The 23,803-nt window shown below is 47.1% G+C and overlaps 1 protein-coding gene and 1 pseudogene across 2 annotated transcripts in view; one reads left to right on the top strand and one right to left on the bottom strand.

Moving 5' to 3' along the window:
* The window catches only part of KLF3 (Kruppel like factor 3), a 36,180-nt gene extending 20,802 nt beyond the window's left edge, over positions 1–15,378 (bottom strand). The window contains exons 1-2 of one of the 2 annotated variants that reach the window (XM_032334076.1): positions 15,265–15,354; positions 2,021–2,144 (exon numbers count right to left, since the gene is read on the bottom strand). The gene's annotated coding sequence lies outside the window, so the exon portion shown is untranslated. Of the gene's footprint in view, positions 1–2,020; positions 2,145–15,264 lie in introns of both variants that reach the window. The other variant, XM_032334075.1, reaches the window with a different exon arrangement.
* On the top strand, positions 14,276–23,332 carry LOC116584986 (annotated as a pseudogene).
* The last annotated feature ends 471 nt before the right edge of the window (positions 23,333–23,803 follow it).

Raw genomic sequence — 23,803 nt, 5'->3', positions numbered from 1 at the left:
GCTCCAGAATGGCTGGAATTTATTTTCCTTACCTACAAAAGATGCCATCTGATAGAATTAAAACCAGATTCCATGGTCCTAAGTCGATGAGAGCCAACTGGCATTTCTAACTCAAATACATAAACTCTGACATTTCTGGAACAATATGTACACAGCCCCCTCTGGGCAGCCAAGCCTGCTTAAGACTGCTGTGCAATTCACCAGAAGTTCACATGATATATGAGTGTTAAACGTTTTTCCTTATGTTCATTACAGAAAAAAATGGAAGAAAAAACAAGACAGGCAAAAAGAAAACCTAGAACCAACCACTGTTCCCATCTTCAGTTTTCATCCTTCCGAACTCTCTTTTAAAATGGATTATAGCACACCCATAATTTCACTTGACAACGGATTGTGAAAATGTTTCTTTTTCAGCAAGTATGGTTCCACACTATTGAATTCACTGTGCCACTGTGCCAACAGTTTGCTTCAAGTTTTCAGTTTACTTCAAGTTTCCCTTTTAACTGGGCACCGAGGTTGCTTCTAAATTTTCACCATTATGGATGGCAGCGAGCACCTCTGTACTTAGGTCCTCCTGCATATCCGTAATTCATCTTTAGGGTAAACCTTATGTAGGGGAATTCTTGGGTGAGAAGCACTGTACATTTTCCAAAGCAGCTGAGGTATCATCCAGCGAAAATACTATTTCCATGAACAAAACAGAACCCACTTCTCAACATGTCCACCTGCAATGTGTATTATCATTTATTAAAAACAAAACAAAACTTTGTTAGTTTCAAAACTGCAAACTATTTTTATTCTAAATTGATTTAATTATTAAAGTCGGATATCCCCCCCATGTTTATTAACCATTTGCATGTCTTCTATAGACCCTATGTGAGAGTCTTGCACCCCGCCCCCAAGGCTGCCCATTGCTTTCTAAGCACTTCTTATATATGAAGACTTTTAGTTTGTATTCATTCCCATTCTTCATTAGGAAATTAGCTGATCTTCAGCCTAATGTAAAGGAAATGTCCACGTTAATCCTGTTGGGCTTTCTCCTCTTCTTTCCTTCACTTTCTTTCGGTGTTCTGGACTAGCTCACTTCTGGCACTTCTCTCCATCAAGCCAACTGCTTCCCCACAAGACAAAATATTCAGTCTGCTCAACAATCAGCTGCGTTTGTTTCATAGGCTTTGGAATCGCTGCCCAGCTACTGCCCAGATCTTCAACAACCTCCTTCAGGCACCTAAAATCCAAATTTGGCTTAAGTCGTTTAGAGCTTTGGTTGAAGACAAGGTCTTTTCTGGACCCCTCTGGTTTGGGTGGGAAAGTGAGCAAGTTCCAGACTGCACTCTACCCAAAAAAGCTGCCGAAGTCTCTGGTTCTCGGTTACCTCCTGTTTTGCAGTATGAAAACTCCCCAGCCCGCACCTCCAGGACCACAGTCCCGCGGTGTGCTGTATCCACGCTCTGTGGGTCATACACTAGGAAAGCTTCACGTACAATGACAAAAATAATACTGTCCTCCTTGCGTGTCCTTGCTCCGTTGAAGAAAGACTGTTCCGGGTCTCATGACAACACGTGAGAATCGTCATTAACTCCACATAAGGCTCTGACTTCGAATTTTATTTTCCTACATCACAGGAGGTATTATAATCTGTGAACACAATTTGATACCAGGCTGCTCCAATCAATGGTGCTAATACCCTCTTATGTATGCCAGCAAAAACAAACCCCAACAGCCAGTGAAAAATGGATGATTTCATAATGAAGGATGAAAACCCCTTTTGTGTCTTAGGATCTATTATTAACCAGTTCCCAGCCTAGCAGCTGCAGAGATGGATATGGTTCTGAGAACTGCTGCCCAGTGCCTCCTAGCAGACCGTCAACAAAAGATGCAGAGATCTCCTGCTCGCATCAATGAGGTCAGGAAATTCAGCAGCTCTGACCCTTGGACGGCCACCCCTCCCCCCAAGCCTTTTAAATGGAATGTAAAGGCCACCCCTCCCCCAAGTCTTTTAAATTGAATTTACTCTTACAGATTCATCCACTATACTGGAGGGGGTCTTGACGCAAATCCTTCTAAATAGAAGCAGTCCAATTCTCAGGTGCATCATGAAAGAGCCCCGGGCTGCAGACTCAAGCAGGCGATCTGCATGCTTGCTGTGAAATTTAAAGCAAAGCAGAACTCTTTGCCCTGTAAATAGTTTATACCCACAAATACGAATACAAATTTTGGAGATGCATACTGTATTCACAGCACTAAAATTGTCGGTTCCAGCATCTGGAACAACATCAAGTACTGGCCTCCGCGCTAACATACCCAGCCTTAGAGGTCAGTCCCCACCGCCCTTTAAAAAACTCATAACCGGGGGGGGGGGGGGGGGGGGGCCTGGTGGCTTGGTCAGTTAAGTATCTGCCTTCAGCTCAGGTCATGATCCTAGAGTCCTGGGATGGAGTCCTACGTCGGGCTCCCTGCGGGGGGGTGGGGGAAGCCTGCTTCTCCCTCTATCCACCACTCCCCCTGCATGCACACACTCTGGCACACTGACTCTCACTGAAAAATAAATAAAATCTTAAAACAAAACCAAAAAAACCCCCTCAGACTGAATGGTTACAAGTGACCAACAGCGGACATCCTGCCTGAGACCTCACCTAGGGCCTGGTCACTTCCCAACTGCACCACAACTTAGCTTCCGGCCCCACCGTACCGTACACCCTTTGCCACCAGCAAGAATGCACAGTGGAATTAGGATGGGCTCTGGTTCAAATTCTAACTCCACCACCTAGCTCAGAAAGCCTTTAACGACTTTTCCTAATGCCCACAGCAGGGACTACTAAATCCACTTAGAAATGAATGACACATTAACCTACTACATCTCTCTCATTTTTAAGATATTATTTAAATCACTTGCATTCTTTTAAGTTTTATCTAAATCTAAAGGCACAAGAATGCGTCACAGGACTTGAAATCGCAGAAGAAAAGTCAAGTCTAATAGGGAGCATCTGCTCTAATGACACTTGATTTATTTGTGTTAAAAACTAATTAAAAAGGTATGCTTATGTGTTCAGAATGGTACCTCAAGAGTAATTCCATCACTGCAGGAGGGCTATTTTTATTGTAGAAGTATTTCAGCCAGTAAGTGAGAAAGGACTGGTAGAATTAGGGTACATTTCAAAACTCCTGAACAAGCCATCGCTGGACAGTCAATGACTCTGCAGAAGTCACGTATCACTACCAACAGAACCAAAGTCACTCACTGTTCTTTTGCATGGTGAACAGTAGTATTCTGTTCCCAACTTGGTCTGCTTCTAAAATGACTGCTCATACTTTCAGTGGTCGTCACTGGATACGGAACAAGAGTAGGTGAAGGGCATGCAAAGAAAACCGTCCACTCTCAGCTGTTATTAAGACAGTCCTTTCTGGGAGGGGCTGGGAAGGGGGACAGCCTTACACACATCTGTGTGCCAATTCTTTTTTTTTTTTTTTTAAGATTTTATTTATTTGACAGAGAGAGATCACAAGTAGGCAGAGAGGCAGGCAGAGAGAGAGAGAGAGGAGGAAGCAGGCTCCCTGCTGAGCAGAGAGCCCGATGCGGGACTCGATCCCAGGACCCTGAGATCATGACCTGAGCCGAAGGCAGCGGCTTAACCCACTGAGCCACCCAGGAACCCCTGTGTGCCAATTTTTAAATACATTAATTCCGTAATTAAAACGTTCAATAAGAAAAGGTAAGCTAGACAGAAACCAAATTTAGGAAGAGAATCGAACACAGTAACACAAATCAGGCATCTGTTATTTGCAGGAAAAAAAAAAACAAACCCTAAACTCTGTAACTACTGTGCCCATCTCTGAAGAGAACACTTTGCTACTGGTATTGACCTTGTCTTTGGGTTTTGGTCTAGAATCAAAGAGGGACTGCCATGTCTCCAAGATGCCTTCCACACAACTGAGAATTAACTTATGTACTGAAAGAATTAGAACTTAATGACTTTTGTTACATACGGGCCACTGCCATCCTTCGAAAAGAATGCTCAATAAAACACAAACACGGACTGAACTCTAGCACACGACACCGAGTGCAGTCTTAACTGGAGCCAGCAGGTGGCGCACTATAACAGGTATTAGAGACTAAGGACGCAGGCAGTGAATTTGAGTTTGCCAACCTCTTTAAACCTAGTGGATTTTAAGCAAGCCTAGGAATTCTGTTAACCGTTTTATGTGGGTATCACAGAGATGAGGAGGCCCCAAATGTTTGCAAACAACCATCTTCCAATCATTAATACATTTACATCTTAGCTGTACTGAACTTGCCAGAATAATTTTTCATAACTGGAACAAATACCTTCTCTGTGTTCTTTTACTGGGAAGGGTGATACGACTGAATTTTTCCTCCAAAAGAAGACACACTTCCCTTCACGCTCTCAACTTACACTTCTGACTTTTCAGAAGTCAAAATATGGGTCAGATTTTTTTTTTTTTTTGCCACAGTGCAAAAACCGTGGGATTTAGGTATTTAAAGGCTTTGGTGAACCATTTACATTAACTTTCAAAAGCAATACAGTTCCATGTCACAATCACATTGTCCACAGTAAGGCCTACTCAACAGTCTCTTGATGAGGGTACAAACCTCCTTTGAAAAGTAGCTTGTCTTGAAGCAACAGCAAGTTTTATTATAGAAACAATCTTAATGACTGTCCCTTCCTTAGAAGCAACACACACACACACACACACACACACACACACACAGAATGTGTCTGCAGCGAAGTTTGTGCTACAGTAGGATTTGCTTCTGCCATTCTCCCTTCTTGGGCACTTTCCATCTCTCTCCTCAGATCCTCAAGGGGTCCCTGCATTATCCTTCCCCAAACCAGCCCGATTCCTCATCCTCAGACTCCAAAGGACCTGCCACCCTCGGAGCAAGCTCAGGCTCCCCGCTGACCTCAGCAAGGTGCGAGGAGAGAAACAGTATGACCAAAGAAAGACACGGTCCGCAAGCACCCTCAATTTTCCCAAGGGTTTAGATGCTAACAGAGGAAGTGCACTGCCTCCCCCCACTCTTTACTCCCCAAAGGAACTGCAGGAGAAAAACAGAAAAGCTTAAAAAAATATATATATAGATATATAAAATAATCGTGTGTGTGTGTGTGTGTGTGTGTGTGTGTATTCTTGGGTCCAGAGAAGGACCAGGGGTAGGGCAAGCAGGCCATATCCCTGCAACCGCAACCGAACTGCGTTTCAAAAGAAACACTTCTTTCTCCACTTCTGTACCCAAACTCTTTACGGGGCCGAGGAGTCAAGTATTTCATGGCAGCTGGCCTGGCCAGAAATGCAGGGAGCTAGGCAACAGATGGGGGGGTGGGGGTGGGGGAAGCATGTTTAGGTTGGGGGCTCCTGTCAGAACAGCCAGATGCCAGCCTCTACCTGGAAGCGAGCCCCAGCTTTCCCATCACGGAAGGATTTTTCACCTTACCTTCGTCTCCTAGCGTTGGTTTGAGAGGAAAAAAATGCCACGCAGTAGTTCTAAATCTTTGCCCCCTCATAAATCAGATTAGCCATTTTGCACAAAAATGTTTTGTAAATGGGCATGAAGTTAATTATTTAGTTTTAGGTTAAATATAAGGATCCGGCGAGCAAACAGCCCGCCCTCTCCCCTCTCTGCTAACAAGCCACCCAATTTTACTTTCTGCCTCCACCCATCTGCTCCACCCTGTGGAGAGCTGCCAAGGCGAGTCCAACTTGTCCAAACAGGACATGGCTTCAGATAAGACTCTGTCCACACCCTGTACTTCGGAAAAGACCAAGTGAAGCAATTGATTTTGCATGTAAATAGGGACAGGTGCAAAGGTAACCACCAGGTAAAATCCCTACACAGTTGCAGACCCAAGAGGCCCAGGGCTCAGCAGGGGTTGGGGGCGGGGAAACCCAAACCCATACCCTTCAGGTAAACTCTCAAGTTCAATGCCAGCCAGCTAGTGGCATTCTACACTTCTCTTAAAAAAAAAAAAAATGTTCACAAATACAAGTCATTTCGCCTCCTAAGGTTACACACTTGTTTTCCTTCTTTAGGCTCTCTGACGTTCTGGTGTTTTAGTTTTAAGGGCTACCAACCCAAGATCAACTGGGGGAAAAAAAAAAAAAAACCACCACGCCCATACTGTGTACTAATCCTGCTGTGTACATATCCTACAAGGCCGGCCACAGCCCTCAGGATTCTCTTCGGTGGAGCGTTATATAATCAAATCCAGAAGGGCTGCATGAGGCCACAGGGCCTAGTCCGCCTCGGGGCTGGTGCCCTATCACTGGAGACCCGCCCGGCTCGACCCCAAGGGGCCTCCGCCCATGGGCCCCACCCTGGAGGGAGTGGGAGGCAGGGAGGGACCGTGGAACTGGCTCCGGTCAGCAGCCAGTTCCTGGAAATTCCGGCCCGAGCAGGGATGGCTGGAACCTTAAAAATAACCAGAAAGAATAGTTAGGGTGGTGGTGGTCACTCCCCTGGCTCCTGAGGGTTCTCCGCGAGAAGTTTAGACCTCACAGCGCCACCTGGACCGCCGGATGTGAAACCATCAGCTAACACCGCCCCCTCCCTTCAAAAGCGCACAAAAGGGAAAGAGGAAAGCATCTCCAGCCCCGGCTTTGAGAGAGAATCCTCCTCTTCCTTCCTCGCACCTACCTCGTGAGGCCTGCCACCCCCCCAGGCCCCACTTGCCTTACTTTCGGGTCCTGCACCGTGGAAACCTCGAGGTCATCATCACACAAAGTCTTCCTCCCCAACTTTTCTTTCCATTCCTGCTACTGCCACTGGGGGCCAGGCCCTCAGGGCCCCCCCTCCCCCGACTGTGTGACTGGGTTCTGCCCTCAGCCCCCTTGGTCCCTCCAATTCATCCTGAACTCCTGGCCACCGACATGGCTCCAAGCCCTCTTCTCCTGGGTCTTGCTCAAGCTTGCCTTCCTCCACAGGGATCCCCAGGGCTTGCAGAACGTGTTCAACTGCCCATGCTCCGCACCCCGTTTCCAACCGGGTGATAACCCCCCCCTCACCCCTGGCTCACAGGGCCCTTTGCACTGGCTGCCCCGTTCCCCCCACCCCCATGCCTTTGTTCAATTTTGGCCCTGATGCTGGGCAACCGGCGTGGAATGCCCCATCCCCTTCCGGCTTATCTAAATCCTCCTAATTCTTCAAAGACCAGCTCAAGGCCCTCTCTACCCTGTGCAGCCCGCTGATTGTGCCTGGACTGATCGCAGGCCACCCTTCTTACCTAGACGGGCGAGGCCCTGGAGAGGGTTTGTCTCAAGACCACCACCCGGACTGGGAGCACCAGTAGGACGCAAGCACCTTCTGTTTCCTTGGCGGAGCAGAGCGGGCCCCCTCCCAACTCCCCCAAGGACAGCCTTGCTTACTAGATGATGTTTTCTGGCAGGCAGGAGGGGCTCCAAGAGCTCGCAGCCCATCCTAGGACCGCCGGTGTCCCTCCTTTTCCTTCTGCCTCTGAGAACACTTGAAATCTTCCCTAAACAAGTAATTTGGGTGAGGAGGCCTAACCTGAAACTTGTTAAACTAAACTTCCTTAAAAAAAAGTTACTGCTCCTGGGCGCCTGGGTGGCTCAGTTGGTTAAGCAACGGCCTTTGGCTCAGGTCATGGTCCCAGAGCCCTGAGGTCGAGTCCCACATCCGACTCCCAGCTCCGTGGGGAGTGTGCTTCTCCCTCTGACCTCCCCTCTCATGCTCTCTCACAAAATAAACAACTAAAAAATACTTAAAAAAAAAAAAAAAAGTTACTGCTCCTAACCTTAACCTTGCCTCTTAAGGGTCCTCCAGAGACCTTGTTAGTATCATCCTCCAAGAATTTTGTATGAACTACCCAGAGATCTTCTGAACAAATCTAGTGTCCAGCTCTCACTCACCCTGTTTTACAACCTAGAAGGAGAAGTGAGGGGCAGAATAAAAGAGCGAAAGAGGAGGAAGTTTTGCATGAGACAAAAGTGTGCGATGGTAGGTATTCTTGGGGTTTTTTTTGTTTGTTTTTAAGATTTTATTTATTTATTTGACAGAGAGAGATCACATGTAGGCAGAGAGGCAGGCAGAGAGAGAGAGAGAGAGAGAGGAGGAAGCAGGCTCCCTGCTGAGCAGAGAGCCCGATGCGGGACTCGATCCCAGGACCCTGAGATCATGACCTGAGCCGAATGAAGGCAGCGGCTTAACCCACTGAGCCACCAAGGACACTTCTACTGACCAAGGAAAGGGGCTAAGTGATGTCACAGGTTTTCTGCGGATTGTCATCACCTTCAGGACCCAGGTGCTGTTCTTCACATGGACCTGAATGCCTCTCAGGTGGGTGGACACTACTTTCCTATTACTTAGGAGAACTGCGGAACACAGAGGTAAAGCGATCTGCCCAAGATCACACAGCGAGCTGCTCAGCGGGACAGCCGCTTTTCTGAACCTGAAGTAGCAGGACTGCGACACTGGCGCTCTCCTCTCCTCCCTTCCCAGCCAGAGGACAACATTACACCACAAGAGGCAATCGTGGGTGGACGCTTCTGCAAACACATCTGTCCATAGGGGACGCGGAAGGCAGGGACACAGTATTTACAGTGGCGGCAATTTCACCTCCTCCCAACTGGCCCCCACTGCCTACCCTGTCTCTGGGTGTGCAGGCTTGGATGCAAGATCAAAAGACACATTCTGAAGGCCCCAAATTAGGCTATTATTCTTCCCAGCCAATGCACCTGTGACTGGTCCATAAAACTGCTCAGAAAAAACCTGGCAGCACTAACCAAGTAAATACGGAAATCCTCCTAATAACTGTACGAAGGTGGAAGGGTCAGGTCCTCATCCCCATTTTAGAAATGAGGAAATGGAGGAACAGAGGTGAACTGACTTGCCCGAATTCACAGGGCTGGTTGGAGCTGCAGCCAAGAACAGAAACAAGTCTCCCTGCGGACCCGGGGCTCGCTCTCTGCTCGGTGCTGTGGCCAAGTCCTCTCAAACTGGGATCAGTCCCTGGGTACAGAGAGGGGATAGGTGGGTACCGTGCCTGCCAGTCCGTGTTAGGCAGTGCCCTGGTGAGGTTCCAGAGGTTCATTAAGATTTCCAAATGCCTTTTCAGGTTGGATCACCCGGGACCTACTCCATCCTGTGGCCTAACTAGTAATAATGACAGCACGTAATTTGAGATTACCTCTAATGAGTAGGTGCTCAATAAATACTTGGGAGATGAATAAATGAATGGACGTCAAACTACCCTTCTTACACGTGAGGATAAAAAGCAGGACAAGGGCCTCCCAATGATTGTGCAGCAGGTGTCACACAAGGAAACCCTGCCCAGAGGCCGGTGAAGCTAGCCTGAAAACCATCTTCTAAAACCTAAAACGCAAAGGAAGTGTGAATGCTTTGGGAGGCTCGGGAGAGAAAAACTCCCTTGTTCGGAGACGGAGCGGAACAGGAACTTGAACTTGCTAAGGAAAGTAGTTTTGGGGCACAAAGCTTTGGAAGGTATCAGGGTATAAGGTATAAAAGCACAAGAAGAGATAAAGGAGTGGATTTCAGTGATTGAACTCGAGCACGGTAGTTAGCAGACAGAAGGTGTACAGGCCAGAGGAGAAAAAACCCCCAGTTCATTCACAGGTCGCTCTCCAGGGTAGAATGCGCTGACCTCAATGTCCACTTGGTCTCTTATGTCCAAGCTTTGGCGATACTCCACTGATCCGGACTGAGACTAGCCCCAGGCCATCCCTGGAGATCGCCAGGCCTGCCAGACACCGGCAACCACCTCAAGCAGATCCCAGGCTAAGCTGGGTTCTCTTCAGTATCCTCTGGTCAGGGGACTGCCTCGGGAAGCACCCCCTTCCTATACTAGACCCAGCTTTGTTCAGAATGCATGTGAATAAGGGCCACTTAACTTGCTACGTTTGGTCTCCAGCTTCCCTTAATAACTGGATGGAGGCAATGATAATGTATTCAGCCGGCCAACACAATGGAATGAGTTTCAAAAAGCTCCAGGAACCTGTTCTGCTAGAAAATGAACTTGACTACTAAAAACCCTGACTAGGCATACAAAATATACTAATTTTAATTTTTTTTAATGTTTCATTGAACTATGGTGACATTCTAGAAAAAGTACAGATCCAATTAAAAGGGTATTTTTGCTTTGGGAGTTAACAGTCCTAGTTCTGGTGCAGAACTGAGTCTACAGCACTGGGTCTCTTTCTCATTACTACCAAATTTCAAGGAAGGAGAGCTAAGGGGGGAAAACAGGGCTGCCTCCTTTAGACAATGCTCTCCCTTATCAGGGCAGACTGCTGTCTGGTTTCCTGTCTCAAACTCTGGCTTACTGCTTCGGATGAGAACCAGGGTACAAAAAAGGGACAGATGAGGCTTGAAAATGAAAATACCAAAACCCACCACAGTCCTCTTGTAACTCTCCGAGATGAATTCAGACTAGAACATTACACATTAGCAAACCAGAGTATCAACTGCTTTATGAATCTAGGTTTTTGTGTCTTTTTTGAAGTTAGAACCAATGACTATGAAGCATTCCAGAAAGAAACCCAATTTCCAGAATAATGTAATTCCTAGTCTTTCAAGGATAAGATTGCTTATATTTATTTAGTTTTTTTTTTCTTAAACACAACTGGTATGAAAAAAAGAGAGTAAGAAATACCACCTAAGAAAGCTGTTCACTGTAGCAGAAAGGTTGACTTGGAAATATTAAGACAAGTATGTCAAGGGGGAGGGGAGAAATAAAATGGGATTAAGTTAGGAATAATAATTTACATGGTCAAGAGATGAAACGGTTATTCCCATTTCTTTTCCTTTTATAACTTTAGTAATTATAAGACTGGTGTAATTTTTCCAAATTGTTCAGCTTAGCTTTTAAAGGTTTGACGTTTTTCTTTCTTCCTGATAAAATACATAAGACCCTAAATAAAGACATCTATTAGCCAACTACCTCCCTCTCCCCCCCCAAATGGGGAGGAAAGGTAACTTGGAGTAAGCTAAACAAAGATTCTGTCTACAAAAGCTAGGAGGATTGTTAACAGCTTTGGAACTAAAACTGAAAAAGTTGCTTCGAATTTGGGTTACTTACAAATTTTAGTTTAAAGGTCCCCTGCGCTGTAAGTCAGCTTAGTATTTCAAGTTTGCTTCTCCCAAAGGAGAAAGAACAAATCTTACTGCAACTTCCAAGAGGCCCATCTTTTTTCAAAGAAGGTTATCAGTAACCTTCTATTTGATTCTAGTAGTTTTCTCAGTATCATACTAGGTACTTCCCTTTACCCATAAAGAATGTGGTGGAATGAGAAGTTAAAAACCAGAGTACTATTATCATCAATTTTGGGAGGAGAGGGTCTGATCTGCTGCCGTGGCAACTCTGAATTAATTCCATTAGAGAACACTGTACATAATTCCTTTGGATTTTAACAAAAATCCAAAAATAAGTTTAAAAAGAACCTTGCCAGAAGTTTCCTGTCCAACTTATGTCTTTAAAAACTTAGTTTCTGAAGAACCAAGAGAAAAAGTTAATAGGTTTTAAACAGTTAACCTAGAAATGTTAGCCCACAACTGACAGAATATACCCTCCCCCCCCAAAAATGGGGATTATGAAAAAGTTGGTGTTGTAAGACAATAAAAACAAGAGAAGTCTCCTTCTGTTTTCAGAATATAAGATTAAAATTTTCCAGACTGTCATTAAAATGAATTTCTTATTTCCAGTTCTCTTTTTCTTGGGGCTTTTTCTTCTTAGAACAGGTCAGAAATCAGATGCAGAATCCATCGTGGTCCTTAGGAAAATGATCCTAGTACTCCCATCTTTGTCTTTAAAAGAGATGACCCTGGGCTGATTCCCTCAAATGTAGCTTATGTTTCTAGCTTCAATACTTTTCCTAAATAAGTATCTCTTCCTTAAAAACCTAGGCGAGATTTTCCAATCAGCCCAGGGGTTCAGGAACGCTTCAACTCTCCCTTGGCCCTCCAGTCTGGAGCTCCACTGCGACTGGGGAACGAGGGTGTGGCCAAGGGTGGGCCACAGCCTGGAGATAATGCTAGGTCTTGGTGACTGTAAGGTGGCAATCCTCCCCTCCAAAACTGACAGCTTCAGGGCCAAATGCCTATCTCCAAGCAAACACCCTGCCCACCTCGACACAAGAATGGAAAACCAACCAATGCAACCTCCGTTTAGCCTTCAACCTGCACGCGCATTTCTCAGAGTCACTCTTTGTCGATGATGAATTTAAGAAGGTGCAAGTATGTATTCACTCACAGAAACACACTGGAGCAAAGGGTATATGTAAAAAGGTTAACTGACTCCTCGTTATGACATAACACAGGCCTCTTAGGCAATAGCAAGTGTGTAGAGACAGGATAACTCCCTGGGTGGAGATCGGGAGTTTAGGGGCAGGGACCACGGCCTGGTCGCGGCTACTGATCAACCAGAAAACAGCCTGAAACAGGAAAGAGCACACATATGCCACTTGGAATGTATGACGCAAACCCCAGCCTTGAAACAAAGAACAGGAAACAGCTCTGCTGGCTGTGCTGGAGAGCGAGCAGAGAAACATTGAGCCAGCCCTCCCTGACCCTATATTCATGAGCAGCTGGAGTTTTTTAAGACAACAACAGGGGGGTGGAGGTGTTTGTTCCATGGGTGTGAATAATAACACCAGCTTTATACAGGGGACCTGCCCTATTTACAAATAGGAGCTTCCACATACAGTAAACACCATAAGTGAACATGTAATTTTATCACATGCAGGCAGCAGAGACCCTTCCTAATTAACACCAGCCTCCTTTCCCATTTCTTTTGTCTCTTTCTCCCCCATCCCAATGGCTGGTCTCTAGCCTCCATCAGATCAGGGGTGAGGGTAATGATCACTGCTCAGCCTCAGCATCCCGAGAAGGCAGAGAGAGCACTGGTAAGAATTCAGAGGACACTGGGTTAGTCCATATAACCGACAACTGGACCAGTTCCGTGTGTCCCTTCACTATACAGAACTACATTCCTAGACACCGAGTGTGGGCCACCTAGAGTCACCCCCCCCCCCCAAATTTCACCATCTTTTTCAACTGCATAGTTAGAAACCTATCCGCACCCAGCTGCACATCTGTTCTCCCTGTCCACACATCTAAAGAAACTCACCTTTGGAGAATGTCACTCTGTTCCTGACATTTCATTTAACCCAAGAGTGTCATACAATCTGGAGACCAGAATATCAATTTTTTACAAGATATCTGAAAACGTCTATTTTCCCTTAAGTATATTTAAGGTAGTAAAAACCATTCTTAGAGTCCCCCCCCATTATGTCTCTTTTTTTGGTTAGTTGGTCAGGACTGTTCAACTCAGGTTTCTACGATCAGAGACTGTACGATCAGAGACTGAACAAAATGTGTGTAGACAAAACTACAGGTGAAAAAAAAAAGGCATTACTGTGCCCATAGCAACCAGAAGATTGGGTTTTAATTTAGAAACTTTGCAGTGAAAAAACAATAGCATGTTTTATATCTGACAAGATTTTGTGGTCTTAGCAGCTACTTTTCTTTGTTGTTCTAACATTTTTATACCTGCATCCCCCTTCATGAAAGCCCAGTGTTCCTTGAAGTGTATCTTTATTGAACTTAAATAGTACACTGAGCTGTTTTTCTTCTAAGACTTGGGATGCAAACCCCACAGACTGGAGGACAGGACAGTTTCCCTAGAGAGTTGAAATTCATCAAACATCTCATTTCAGGTCTCTGTTAATGAGCTAAGGTCAACATATTCCATGCTTGGAGCCAGAAGAAACTCATCTGTCCATTTTTTCTTTAAAAAACACGAACCCTCCACGTTTTGGAGATGTTAATATTATCAGACTGGTTTTCCCCTAAAAGCAAGTGTTTCCTCCAGTGGCAGATCATCATCCAGATGGATTTCTTATAAAAATGCTGCTCAAATTCATACAGAAAGCACTATTAAAAAAAAAAGTGCAAAATTGCTCAGTGGAAAAACCTATAATGAACAACTGCCCATTCTACTCCATTTTGCTAATAATTATACACTAAATGTAAATGAAGTCAGAACACCACGACATACTTCTCCTCAAATACCAGACTCTTGTGAGACTATAACTGATATTATTTAAAGTATCCTGGGTGATATTAGTGGGAAAATGCATTCTGAGCTAGTAAAAAATTCAGTGCAAAATGTTTATTTTAGTGCAATACAGGGTGAGCAATTTCCAGGTTCCGTTTCACCTGACTTATTAAAAATAAGTCCAGCTCACACAGATTCTCCATCTATTATTACTGTCTATAGCTGTGAAATGTAACACAGAAGATCCTCCCTGATATCTGGCAAAGTGGATGTGACAATTCCAAGTATTATCTGCCATCTCCAAGAAAGCCAATCTGGAATGCTAGGTAAGTCCCAAGGGTCCAGGTCCAGGGGTCAGTCTCTTAAGTCCCTACACGGCTCGAGTCCCTAACGCTGCAGGCACTTGCCGAAGGCGCTCTCTGCCTCCAGCCTCGCTGCAATCCTTGCTCCAGGCACTGCGGCAGGTTCTCGGTGTGCCCCCGAGGAGGACTCTCCAAACCCGGCCAGCTCTTTTCTCCTGCCCCTGAGGATCCAGACGCCCTGGCAGCTCCTGGGCTCCAAGAGCGAGGACGGGATGCTGCCTTCAGTCCCAACGGCCCTAAGTTTCCTCCCAGAGGGCCCGGGAGGCTGCTCCAAGTTTGCTCCGGCGGGCGAGCGGTCGCGCGCCCCGTCCAAAGAGGGGGGCGGCGGGGGGCGGAGAGGGGAGGGCGCGGGAGCGGGAGGTGGGGGACCCGGAGGGGGAGGAGCAGGAGTGCGCGGCCTCCTCACTACCTTTCTCCAAACAACGTTGCCACACGCGGAGAGCACTGAGATTTCTGGGGCTTTGGAGGGAATTGCGAGCGGGCGGGAGGGCGGGCGGCAGCCGGGGGACCACACAGGTGAGCCCCCGCCCGCGGCCTCGCCCGGGCCCGCCGCGGGCGCCGCGGGTTTCGGTCCCCCGCACCGCGGGATCCGCACGGTGGCTCCCCCGAATCCCACACTTTCAACCGCCGAACCCGGGGTTCCCCCTCCCCCTTGCCTCCCCTTCCGCCCCCACCCCCGGCTTCGAGGAGCTGTTGCACTTTCCCAAGCCCACAGGCGCCCCCACCCCCGCGCTGCACCCCCGGCCCATTTAACTGCGCGACCCCCCTCCGGGGGAAAAAGAAATGAGACCGGACGAGTCAAAAAGGGCGACAGCAGGAGTCGGGGCGAGGAAAGGTGAGGGAAAGGGACTTACTTTTCGAGGCGCGGTGCTGAGCGCTGCAGACGAGAAATAAAGGCCCGGCTCCGAGCCGCCTTGAACCCCGCGAATGCAGTAATGTCAGCGCGCCAGCCGGGGCGGCGGTGGCGGTGGCGGCGCAGGGCACGGGGACAGGAACGGGGACGGGCGCGCGTGCGGCGGGCGCTCGCGCTGCGCTCCGGCTCGGGCCCCGGCTCCGCGCGGCTCCGCTCCTGGCTCCCCTCTGGCTCCTGGCACCAACTCCGGGCAGTCACATGACGCCGGCGCCGCTCGCTCTGCGAGCCTCCCGGGGCTGGCGGGGTAAGTAGAGGCTGGGACCCGGGGTGGGAGGGTCAGGGAGGGGAGAGGGAGCCGCCGCGGCCGCCCGGGCTGGGCGGGTCCCCACCCACTTGGGTGGAGGCAGCCGCCGGAGGGGTCGGCCGAGTCACTCGCGCAAACACGCACCCCGCCCTGCGCCCTTCCCCCGCCACCCCCGCCTCCCGCGCCGCCTCCGCCCCGCCCCGCCCAGTCACCCGGGGACGGCCTGACAGACACTCATTATTCCCCGGAGCCGGGCGCCGCCCCGCCGGCCCAACCTGTCGGGCGAGGCGCGGGGCGGCCGAGGGGCTGGGCGTGCGCGGCGCGGCCCCCGCCCCGGAGCCTCCGCCTTTCGCCCTCCGCCCCCCACCCCCCGCCCGGCCCGGCCCGGCCCCGCGCACCCGCCCCAGCTCCGGAGTCCCCGCCCGCGCCCCCTCCCTGCGCCCCCCGTCCCCCCAGTCCCCCGCCCGCTCGGGACCCGCCGCCGCGCCGCCGCCCCAGCCCGGGGGGAAGGAAGGGCGGCGCTGCCCGCTCCGGGCGTCACAGGGCTGCAGCCCGCTGCGCCGCTTCCAAAACACACAGCCGGGCGCGCGGGCCGGCCGAGGCGGGGGACCCGGGCGGCCGGGCCATCAATCAGCCGGCTCCGGCGGGAAGGGCGGCCCCGGGCGGGGCGGGAAGGGCTGGGCCCCGCGACCAGCGCGGCCCCTCCTGGGCCGAGTGCGTGCAACTCTCTTAAAGAAAAAGCAGGAAAAGGCAGCGGCGGTGGAAGAGCGGGAGGACCGGGGCGGATTCGGGGCAGAAGAGCGGCGGGAAAGGGGAGGGCAGTGGGGAGGACTTAAACCCTAAAACGCTCCCGAGTTTCCAAGGTCATTCGAAGCAGCGTTAAGAGCGATCTTTCTTTGTGCCCGGGACGCCGGGTCCCCTCGTCGCCCTCCCCGCGCAGGGGTGGCCCGGGTCGGGCGTGAGGGGCGCGTCCCCGCCGTCCCCTCCCCCGCTCCGGGCTTCTTTGAAGGTCCTGGGACCCCCGGAGGCAAACTTCCCACGGGCCGGGCCTGCCACTGGAGCGAAAAGGCAACCGGTAGCAGCAGCATTTGCTCAGCCGGGCCTGCCTGAAAAGTTGGCAAACTTCGGTCGGGCTCCTCCTGCCCGGAGGGAGGACTTCGGGCCAGCAGAGGGCTCGGCCCGGCGACCTCTCATTTTTTTTTTTTTTTTTTGTCGCTTCTCCGGGACCGAGCGCGAGCGTGCTCGGTGCGGGGCGGCGGAAACGCGCTTGCGGTCCTAGCCAGGCCCCTGGGAGAACTTGGTATAGCATAGCCCCCGAGTTTAATGCTTTTTTGAATTTCTTTTAAACAGTATTAATGTAATAAAGAATGTAATAAAAAGAACAAAGGACAAATTGGTTCAATTGTTTTAGTCCTGCGTAATGTTTAAAAACGCCCTGCTTGAGTGTATGGCTTGTTATTGCTTCAAGATGTTTTAAAGGCCCTTTAAGTTCACCATTCTCACTTTGAAGCTTCATCCAGGCATGGTACTACTTAAAACCTGGAGATACAGTATATACCGAGCCCCATCATGTAGCTACGCAGTATTATAAAATTAGTACCGGGTAACCTCAAGTAGTGAAATTGCATGTTATAAAAAAAAATGCACATAACATAAAAGACCACGTGGAGAACAGCCAGCTCTGACACTGGTTACTGTGCCATCTCTCTGTTCCATAAGATTAAGCTTTAAATGTAAAAGGGATGAGGAGTTTCTGTTAACAAGAAAAGGACAGATGCAGGAAAATAAGTTGGATTTGTGTCAATTACTAATTGCAATTCATTGATCAGTAACTTCAAATGTCTCATTGGATGGCTTAGATGTGGATTAGCTGAAAGACCGTATTAGTGATGCCTGATGAAATCATATTGCATTTCCAGGTCTGGCTCCGTAATGGGGACTCCAAAACCATAGGCTTTGCTCAGAGGACACTATAGGTGAAAACCTAAAGCACATAAACCCGTGTTCTTTACATTGTTCATGTGGGTGTGGACCCAAAGGAGAAACTTGAAATAGGTCTGAGAAAAGTGTGATCCAAGATAAGCAGGGAGTGGCTTTGATATGGAAGGTGGGGGAAGAGGAGAAAAGTTGTAAAAAAGTTTAATTAATGAACACACTGTGTTCAGTGCCCTGTGGGAACAGCTGAAACACAGCTTGTACCAAAATGAAGGATCCAGGGGAGGAGACCACCATCCATCCAGGTATCTACCACACCAGAAATGCCTGGAGTTGTCTTTGACTCCTCCCTTCCCCTAGCTAGTCAGAGCACTGTCATTCACTGAATCTTGGACCTCTTCAATCCCTACCCGATCTTTGACCACTCTTCTGGTCCAGCCCACTGCCACAGTGTCTTGTTGGTCATCTTGTGTGTAGTGTGTGTGTGTGTGTGGGGGGGGGGTGCTCAAGTGTGGGAAAGGGATTGGAGCAAGGGAACAATGAGAATACTTTTTCTAAAATGCAAACCTGAACGTGTCAATGTCTTCATTACATTCCCATCGGATAAAGTCCAAGAGTTTACTACCTGTGCTGACCTGGCCTCCATCTATCTTTATAGACCCATCTCCTTCGATTACCCCCCACCCTACTCTGCCCTCCAGCAACGCTCAATTTTTTCCCCTCCAACTCACTCTCCCCACCTCTGGCCCTTTGCACATGCTGATTTTTCTAGGTGGACTAGCCTCCTTGCTTTCTCCCCCAACTCCTGACTTCCACTCTCATTTCTATACATTGTTTCCATCCTTTAATTATTGACTTACATGACATTTTCAACAAAATGGTTCTTGTCTTACCACCATCCCTCTGATAGCACTCACTCTCCACCTCTTGTAACTCTTTCTTATAACTGGTTATTTAACTCTCTTTCCATGACTCTGAAATAAGAAACTCTGTGAGGGCACGGACATTTTCTTTTTAGCAAAATTGTATCCTTGTGGCCCAGGTGCTCAATGTATATTTGTAAAATGAACAAGTGTCAGCTATGAATTGGGAAGAAGTCATTCAGAGACTAAACAAATAAGAGAAGAATTGGTGAGGGTTAAGGTGGCAGTGGCCATGAACTGTATATACCTTTGAGATAGTGAAAAGGAGGGAGTTCTCTCTCCCTGAATATCTTCAAGAAGTAGAGTGAGATGGTCAAAGTAGCGCCTGGGTCTTCTCTTTATCCTTAACATTAGCACAGTGCCCGCACTTGCTCGGTTGTTCAAGACCATCCCCAGAAACGATATATCTCAATCTTGGTCCTTGTTCTAGCTGCTTACTCTTGTTCTTAGAGGACAGTAGATCTGTCTGGTTTAAGTTTGGGGCAGCACATACTGGGGGAAGGATGCCCGTCCTTGGCCCCAGCCTTTCTGCTCCCAACCAGTCATGGCAGTCCTGGTCTCTTTTGCCAGTGACTGGCCAGAGAGTAGTAGATAGATGACGTAGTTCTGGCCAGTAGGACAGGAAGGGAAGTGTGCTGGGGCTTGTTTTTCATCCTGAGTGAAGGAAACTCTTGCAAGGATAAACCCCTAGACCTGCTTTGGGAGTTATGTGAGAATGTGATTCTTGAAGCTGTGGCAGCCATCTTGTAAACATGAGAGGAAACCAAGGTTTCAGATTTCCATAAGGAGAGCTCTTTATTCATCCTTAGTCGGCAGGGTCTGGTAAATAGAAGGCGTTCCAAAAGTATCTGTTGATTAATGGCTGACAACTAAAGAGTAACAGTGTGTTGAAACTGATTCAGAGCTGCATGGACCCAAACTACTGCACACCACCATTTTCTCTTCTGTGGCTCGTATCATAGTGAACTCCATTTCAGGAAATCTCTTTCTGCTACGCAATGACATAGTCCTAAGATTCCTTCTTCTCCCACTCTCTTTCAGAGCTTTTCCATTCCTTCCCACAGGAAAGTTTCTCTTTTTCATTTGACAATGCATATTACAAAGGTAGAAAAGTGTCATGTGTTTAAGAAATTATGAACAACACAGATAATATCTACCTTAAAGGATAACAAAGCCATATAGTTTTTTCTTTTTTTTTTTTTTCTCTGCTAGCTTTATTGAGATATTATTGGCCTATAGCATAGGTAAGTTTAAGGTGTATGACATGGTGGTTAGAGACACCTATATATTGCAAATGATTGCCACAATAAGGTTAGTTAACATTTCAATCCCCTCATGTATGGGTGTGTGGTGATGACATACATAAACGTACCCTCTTAACAACTCTCAAGGACATAACACAATATTGTTAATTATATTTACCATGCTGCACATTAGATCCCTAGACCTTTTTCATTTGCTAGCTGGAAATTTGTGCCCTTTGACTGACATCTCCCCATCTCCCCCCGAGCCCCTGGAAACCACCATTCTATCGCCTGTTTCTATGAGTTTTGGCTTTTTTCGATTCCACATAGAAGTGAGATCACTTCTTTGTCTTTCTCTGTCTGACTTATTTCACTTAGCATGATGCCTTCAAGGTCCATCTGTGCAAAAGGTAGGATTTCCTTCTTTTTTAATGTGTGTGGGGATATATATATAGTGTGTGTATATATACGTGTGTGTGTATGTGTGTGTGTGTGTGTGTGTATATTTATATATATACTGCGCGAGAGTGAGAATGAGAGAGAGACATTTTTTTAATCCATTCATCCATCAGTACTTGTTTCAATATATTGGCTATCATAAATTATGCTGCAATGAACATGGCAATGCAGCTATCTCTTTGAGATAGTGATATCATTTCCTTCGGATATCTACCCAGAAGTGGGATTGCTGGATCCTATGGTCCTACTGTGAACTTTTGGAGGAACTGCCATTCTGTTTTCCACAGTGGTTATACCAATTTACATTCCCCTCAACAATGCAGAAGGCCTCCCTTTTCTTTACACCTTCACCAATACTTGTCTCTCGTGTTTTTTGTAACAGCCATTCTAACAGGTGTGGGGTGATATAATATTGTGGTTTTGATTTGCATTTCTCTGATGATGAGTGATATTGAGCACTTTTCGCATACCTCTTGGCCATTTGGATGTCTTCTTTGGAAAAATATTTACTGAAGTCAAGTCCTTTGCCCATTTTTTTTAATCAGATGATTTGTTGGTTTTTGTTACTGAGTTGTAATACATTTTGGATATCAACCCCTCATTGGTAGATAGTTTGCAAATATCCTCTCCTATAGTGTAGACTACCCTTCCATTTTGCTGATTGTTTCTTTTGCTGGGAAGAAGCTTTCTAGTTTGATGTAGTCCCATTCGTTGATTTTTGCTTTCGTTGTTTGTGCTTTTGGTATCATATCCAAAAAACTGTTGCCAAGACCAAGGTCAAGGAGGTTTTCTCCTATGTTTTCTTCTAGTCATTTAACAGTTTCTGGTGTTACATTTAAGTTTTGAATCCATTTTGAGTTAATTTTTGTAAGCAGTATTAAGCTATGGGGTCCAGTTTCATTCTTTTGCATGTGAATATCCAGTTTTTCTAATATCGTTGGTTTTTTTTTTTTTTTAAGATTTTATTTACATTTGACAGAGAGAGAGATCACAAGTAGGCAGACAGGCAGGCAGAGAGAGAGGGCTAAGTAGGCTCCCCGCTGAGCAGAGAGCCTGACTTGGAGCTCGATCCCAGGACCCTGAGACCGTGATCTGAGCCGAAGGCAGGGGTTTAACCCACTGAGCCACCCAGGCACCTCCTAATATTGTTTTTATTAAAGAGACTATCCTTTCCCCACTGAGTATTCTTGGCTCCTTTGTCAAATATTAGTTGACCGTATATGTATGGGTTTATTTCTGGGTTTTCTGTTCTGTCCTATTGCTCTATGTGTCTGTTTTTATGCCAGAACCATGATACTGTGATTGCCATAACTTTGTGATATAGTTTGAAATCAGGGATTCTGATGCCTCCAACTTTGTTCTTAGATTTGTAAAGCCATATGTTTTTGAAATAAAATTAGAAATGCTAGACTAAGGGTCATCTATCTCAAAAGCATTAGAAAGGGCCCGGAGATTCTCTTTGGTTTCTCCCAGATTCCACCAATATTATCCATCAACCCATCCATTCATTCAGTTTTGGTTTGCCAGGAAGTATTGAGGTAGAGTTAGGTGACCAAGAGTTATAATAAACATGAAACTGAATGTATGATCTCTCCCCTTCCCCCACCCGACCCCTCCAGGAGCTCTCAACATTTCTAGGACAGATGGAACTCAACATTTCTAGTACAATTGGAACTGTCGTGGATTATGTCTGGCAAGGCAATGCAATTGAAGGACTGTGGTACAAAACAGTTGAAATGTTGGATCCTGGAATCGAAGTTGAAGAGCTAAAACAGAAGGGGACACTGGCCAAAGGATCAGCGAACGGGACATTTCAAACACATCGAGGAGAGGGCATCTTGGGAATAATGTAGTGAGTGACCTGAAAGGTTAGGAGATGAGCAGTCTGAGAGTGGGGACATGTGGCCTTAACATTTAAAGATGGCACAGCACCAGATATGACAAGGCTCAGGGTGTACCTCTGAATGTGGGAGACTAGAAGAGGTGGTAAGACCAAAGGAAAAAATGACTGGGGTACTGAGCAAGTTCATGGAGCCTAAAAATTACTCAGAACTGTGGCTGGACTTGGGGTCAAGAACAAAACCCAGGCCATCAGACCACATCTTGCTTTCATGAGAAAAAGACTTCAAGGACCTGGTGACCAACAGCAACCAGGAGAGAACAGTTAAGACACAGCCTCCTTTATCTATGATTAAATTTGCTTTCCCTGCATCATGATGATTTGAGTTAAAAATAATCATTCATCTGGGGTTGTTTATTAGTTATTTTACTAATAAAATATGTCAATAGTTTTGTACTTTTTATTGCAAATGTACTATTTCTGCTTCATTGAGAGTTCGAATCCCCCTTCGGAGGGAAGAGAGGACTTATCAGGGATCTCAAATACAATTTATTATATCATTTCAAAGGGAATATATCACTATACTCTTTGAAAGGGAAATGAATGGTAATTTCCAAATCAATGACCTATGCATATAAAGATGTAGAATGTGACTTCTTTCGAATTGGGGGACTACCTAGATTTCTCCTGTGCTGGAAGCACAGTATGTAATGAATGGGGGAACCCACAAAGTAAGAGAAAACGCTTGCCATTTTTCAACTGATTTCAGAATGAGCCTGATTCTTTATGTTTGCCGCCCTCCCCTCTCATGGAAAAATTATCGACCCTGAAGTCCTGGGTTTAAGTTAGTTGAGCTAAGTATGGGTGGAACCTTTCCCATAGGTCTGCGGCGAGTGCAGGAGTGGCGAAGCTAGCACAGAGAGGGTGTGTGAATTATGTTCTAGGGAAGTGGCCTGGCCACCTTCCTTTTTCTGCTCATTCCAAGTGTGCTGTAAACCGATACCCCAAACTCTGAAGACTGAAGTGCTTACCTCCATGGCAAAGCACACATGTTTCACTGGTACTTGCCGGGGAAGAAGACTTCTGGCCTTTCATTCCTTAGCCTCTCAGGCCAGCCAGCCAGTGAGACCCAACTTAGAAATACTTTAGAAGCTTTGCTGATATGTTCTGGGAAACAGTCAACAGATGGTAGGATCATTTAAATGATAGAGAGTTCTTTATCACCTTCGTCATTCAAAAAGATTTGCTACCTGAAGACAATATTAAAGTCGTAATAATGGTCCTATGAAAGTGATAGGAGTAGGGTGATTTTTTTTCTTTGCCTTTGAATACTTTTCTGTTTTTTTTTTCTTTAATGAGCATATACTACTTTTGTGATAAAAGAAGAAGAAGAAGGGGAGGAGGAGGAGGAAGAGGAAGAAGGTATGCTTTTAAAAAGAGCCCAGAGGGATGCCTGGGTGGCCCTGTTGGTTAGGTGACTGCCTTCCGCTGGGGTCATGATCCCGACGGTCATGATTCCAGGGTCCTGGGATCGAGCCCCGAATTGGGCTCCCTGCTCAGTGGGGAGCCTGCTTCTCCCTCTCCCTCTGCTGCTCTGCCTGCTTGTGCACCCTCGCTCTGTCAAATGAATACATAAAATCTTAAAAAAAAAATAAAAATTTAAAAAGTCGAGAAAGAAATGTGTACGTTGTGTATGATTAAATGTGGGCCCTCAAAAGCACAGTTTTGTGGGTGGGGTCCTTGAAAGCACCCTGGACGCAGAGGTGTGTTTGTGTGCTTGTGACTTTTGAAGCAGGTTGGAGTGAGAAGGGAAGGGCTCTCGCAGGGGAGAACTG

Source organism: Mustela erminea, chromosome 2 (assembly GCF_009829155.1).
Source record: "Mustela erminea isolate mMusErm1 chromosome 2, mMusErm1.Pri, whole genome shotgun sequence".
In the NCBI taxonomy this organism is placed as follows: domain Eukaryota; kingdom Metazoa; phylum Chordata; class Mammalia; order Carnivora; family Mustelidae; genus Mustela; species Mustela erminea.
Note: the sequence above shows the minus strand (reverse complement) of the source record. Positions and strands in the feature narration are given on the sequence as shown.